General features: G+C 42.9%; 1 long non-coding RNA gene across 1 annotated transcript; it reads right to left on the bottom strand.

Annotated features, from left to right (window-relative positions):
• Nucleotides 1-760: 760 nt before the first annotated feature.
• LOC120846466 lies at nucleotides 761-4,733 on the bottom strand. Its single transcript, XR_005717034.3, has 4 exons — nucleotides 4,394-4,733; nucleotides 3,606-3,724; nucleotides 2,447-2,708; nucleotides 761-1,017 (listed from the first exon to the last, which is right to left on the bottom strand). It is a non-coding gene; the product is annotated as an uncharacterized LOC120846466 (long non-coding RNA).
• Nucleotides 4,734-5,009: the final 276 nt, after the last annotated feature.

Below are 5,009 nucleotides of genomic sequence, written 5' to 3'. Positions count from 1 at the left end.
CAATGCTTGTACATATTCAGAAGCATTTTTCCACTCTGATGAACCAAACCTATCACTCTAAAAAAAAAGGGAATCAACGCTGACTCCCTTTGGGGGAGTCAAAATCTGTCCCTGTGGTGGCCCCTTTCAAAGACTCAAAAGACTCTAGCGCCCGGTGGAGTCATCAGACGCCCTCTCCACTAGAGTCTGCTGACTCTCTCAGCTGGTGGTGTCACGTGACGCCTTCCCTCTCTGGAGTCAACTGATTCCCTCTCACAAGGAGTCAGTGGATTCTCTCAGTGGAATCAGGGCACTCCAGTATTGCAGGAGTCAGGCGACCCTTTCACTAGAATCACGAGACTCCAATATCCAAAGGAATCAGGCTACCCCCTACGGGAATCACTGGATTCTTTTTCTTCTGGAATCACGTGACTCTCTATCGGGAATTGCTAGATTCCGTTCCTGGTTTCCCACGATTCCCCCGAAGGGAATTACTTGAATCCTTTTTTCCTAGACTCACCTGACTCCTGCAATGGACTCTCTGGATTCTGTTTTCAATGGAATAATTTTCATGCCATAAAGAACCGTAGTGGAATGACGTGATTTCATTTAAAACCACGTGCCCCTCCAAATACACCACGCGGGAATATGGTGGATAGTGGTGGGGGAGCTTTTCATGGAATTACATGAGGTGCAATATCACAGTTTTATTTCATAGACAAAACATTTTTACAATTTCACTCCAACAGCATGCGGCTAACAACGAATAGCTGTTGCCGCCTTCATCACAGCCACGGATGGCAGAGATTGCTTCATGTTACACAGGTTTTCTAAAAGCAGAAACGTGTTTTTCACGTGCGGGCCATACTCCACATTAAACGCCCAATACGCGCAAAAGGCCAGCTCGATAGCCTCCGGGATATCCAGAGCTGGAAGCGTGAGGCTCTCAAACGTCATTCATGCAGCGTCAGAAGCTGTGGGATGATGCCCGCTGTAAGTCACGGCCGGGTAGACTGAGACTGACGTCTTTGTGGGATCCTGAAAGATAAAAATATCTAGTTGAGAGAGCGCTAAACATTGTTTTTAATATAATGGAGCCATATTACTAAACGTAGCGTTTAGGTCACGATCTAAGGTGATGCCAGAAATGCCATGAGACGTAATAAGACGGTGGTTTGTATGTGTGACTTAAGATTCAGTCGCCAGTTGGGAAACTTGCCTCTTACTGCAGCCCTTAGTACATCCGTATGAAAAAATTAGCGTAAAATGAATGTTTCACACGTCGAAATGTATACATGAAAGGAACTATGTGTGACCTCTCTTTTAATGGAATTAATAGACGACTTTGGATTAGAGTTCTCAGGAACATTGGGGAGATAAAAATTCCCGCTAACTCTTGAAATTGTAAGAGTACATAAAAATCTAAATAAATTAAGGTACGAAGCACAAGCAATTTTCAAAATTGTAAGAAAACAACACATGAAAATACAAATAGACTTTTAGCCGTAAGTTCACTTTCAATTCAAGGCTTCTTTATCCTGCAGCGGACATCGGTCGAAGTGATAAACCTTCCGCAAGAGGTTCATCCAGCGCGCTAGCAGCTGAGTGTGCCTCTATACTTCATTTCAGCTTCCGTGCGACCGAAGTCGACGGTTCCCACACTGCGGGAGCCACGCTGCGAGTTGGGAACGCACAGAGCATTGGGCTCGTGCCTAAGCTTTGACTTCGACCAAAACTTGATTACTTTTTTTTTTTTATGGAGCTGACGTTAACGATACTCCGGCATATTGTGCAAGATTCCGGGGTACCTTGCAAAATAATTGATAGAAAGGCTGTACAATTTTCTCTCGAATATATTTTGGACAGTTTTCGCGAGCGTTTTGTATTTTCTTGAAATTCTGGCGAAGGTGTTTTAACCCTTTGAATCAATGGCATTTGGTAGTGAGAAAAGACATACACAGAAACTGCGCGAACACATGCTTCAAATCACCTTTTATAACTGGCACCTCGCGCTTGCACCGCTTACATTATTTTTATTAGCTGTCCCGGTGTAAATTGATTTGCGACAAACAGGCGGATGGTAGCGCGTCGCGGCTCAGGGCACGTGGAGCGTAAGCTCGCGGCTCGGAATACTGGGTTCAGCCCCAGCCCCCTGGCCTTTTTTATCTGGATGAGCAATGTACCGTCACACGTTTGTATAATTAGTGATCTCTACACCGTGTTACTTCTAAGAAGCCTAGGCTAGCAGTTGTGCTGCACTGACTCAATTTCTCGTCTACTGCGTGAACCATGACCTAGACAGACTTCACTATGTATAAACACTCTGTACAAGATAGCTTTGCTTTGCTTTGATGTTGAACAATAGAATGCGACGATGAACTGCGGGTTACCTTGGGAGAGATTTTTTTTTTTTTGCAAGTTTTAAATATAGCATCGAATAAGAAAATTGTAACATATTGCCACTTACATTGTATATGTGCACAGGTCGTAGTACAGCCACTCGATGATACGATGCCGAAGTGGATCAAGAATGTTGCCCTTGGTCAGGGTAACCAGCCTAGCTCGAATGTCAACAGGCACCTCCGGTAGCCTGTACGCCTTCGGGTCCCTACTGGAGCAGAGCAGAGCCCTGCGTTGCCACTGGGGAAATTATCGGTGTAATTGCTGTGGTCACCGCCGTCAGGACACCTGACGACGGTGCTACTGGCTCCACGACAGCAGTGCAGGTCCTAGAATAAAACAGAGATTTTCCTTTTTGTTTAAACATGTTGAGTTTCCAAATAAACTGAGGGCAACGCGTGATGCAGTGTCCCATTCTCATTTGTTGCCGCCAAATTGGTAAATTTTAGAGCAGATGAGAGATCAAAAATGAAAATATATTAGACTCAACCATGCTTCTATTGAATGGTTTACATATTTTACTCTTCAGGATTAGCAGCCCGGGAAAACCGGAGCACTAAATTTCTTTGCAGTCGGTTTTGCTGTAATTTACAGGCAAACGTTATAAACAGCTCGTCGCCTAGGCAAACATTTCTGAACATAAATTTAAACAAATTTTTGTGGCTAAAATGCGGCATGGGAAGGAAAATATTTATATCTAAACTTTGCACCAGTTATATTATTATAATCGGGTTAAATTGCTGTTCTCACAGCAAAGATCTCCGACGCGAAATGTTTTGGCGATAAGAGTTGAGGGTCTAGTAACTTCAGAATTGCTTTCGTATCAAGTTGAGACAACCAGTCAAAACCATTTTTTGATCAAATTTCCGTTTTAAATCTCGGGATGTGCATTAAAAAGAATAAAAACACCTCGATCTTTCTAAAGGTAGTGCTGCTTAGTTTTACACTTATATGGAGGAAATGCTGAGGGATTACAGAATATAAACTAAAATAAAACACTTAATTACGCGCAATATTAAAGGAAAAATGAAATTCCTACCTATAACTGTAATATTTGATTAAAAAACATTAATATAAGTTTTAAGTACACTTAGGTGCTCTCAATGTATATCAGCAGTGCTAAATTCCGTCAACACTTATACCAGGCAGCTGCAGCACATAAATTAGTATCTTGAGTGAACTAGCCAAGAAACCAAATTTTCTACATGAAACAACAACAAACTTACTTGTCATTGAAATTCCCCGCTTGAGTCACCATACATTGAGGATAAATGATCTTGGATTTATCATCCAGAATCCTGTTGTCCTCAATGTCCACATACTCGTCGAAGTCTTTGTCCTTAATCTGAAATGAGAAGGGAATTGAATATTGTAAAATAAAAGCTTGTAATGTACCCGGAGTCTGTGCGCAACGGTACATCGCGTTTGTCGAAAGGTCAAAGAAAGGCTGCATGTTTGAAAATGAATTCCATTATTTACAACTTTGACAGTAAACTAGAAATATTGAAGCACCTGTGGGGATACCTAAAAGACGCAACTAATGTGTCCTATTGTAAACTACAGTGTGGGCGTCGCCTTAATGTGCCATGGAATTTCAGGATGTCTCTTATACTATGTGCATAAGTGAACTGAATAGGGCTTATTTTGTCACAAATATTATCCACGCTAGTCTATTTCTTTATTTTTTCGTATTCGCTTTGGAGCTGTCCCTAAAATCTAACCTGAAAAGATTGGCCTTCACTTCGACGCGTTTCTGCATTATATTTTACATATTGATATCTCGCAAAATATGCAGGGTGCGCTGTATTAATCCGTGTTGACTGAAGTTTGTCAAAGCTGTTCTTTGTCTACGATCAGCCACATTTAAGCACGAAAGTGGCAGTAGAAGTGAGGATTAGGCTGACCGCGCTAGAAAGTTGGAACCAGGCGCGAAAACAAACAAACGCAATTAAGGTGAGAAACAAACGGTGTAATATCTTCAAGCATAATGCGCTCAAGCCCGTCGGCGACTTACCTGCAGAATGGTGTCGTCTCTGATGTCATTGAAATCCGGGTGTGCTTTCAAGACTATCTTTAAATCAGCGAGCTTCAAGATTCCGGGAACTAGAACCTTTTTAGCAGACAAGCCACAGAAAGTCAGGCACGTGATTGTCTCGTCAGCTAACGTTTTTCCGTTTACAAGAGCAAAATGTGAAGCCACCAGACCAGGAGTTTAAGACTGCCGCCAGAGCAACGTGTCGGAGAAGCGAGACGCTGTCCCTGCAAGCAATGCTTCTTCTTTGGTAGGTACTGGTCGTGGTTCGTTCCTACGGTTTGGCCCTTCCAATTAGTCTTCCTCCTTACACAGACAACCGCTCTCTCGATCCCCTCAGAGGGGAGAAAAGAAGCTTCCAAGATGGTAAACGAAGCCGTATGCGTGGCTCTCAGAGGATGTAGCTAGAACGCTGGAGCGCCTGTCCCCATTTCCGTTCGCACCCCGTAGAAAAAAAATATATACTAATAAAAAAAAATATAAATGTATACCCCTGCTTCTCGCAGGGCCAGACCTCTTGGGAGAACTAACAGAGGCAAGGACAAAAAGGGACTTTTTCAGCAGATCTAGCTTGGCTCGTGTTTTGCTTTTGCATGGC

Source organism: Ixodes scapularis, unplaced genomic scaffold, assembly GCF_016920785.2.
Source record: "Ixodes scapularis isolate PalLabHiFi unplaced genomic scaffold, ASM1692078v2 PGA_scaffold9__187_contigs__length_104089568, whole genome shotgun sequence".
In the NCBI taxonomy this organism is placed as follows: Eukaryota; Metazoa; Arthropoda; class Arachnida; order Ixodida; family Ixodidae; genus Ixodes; species Ixodes scapularis.
The sequence above is the reverse complement of the archived record's forward strand: the minus strand, read 5'-3'. Positions and strand labels throughout refer to the sequence as shown.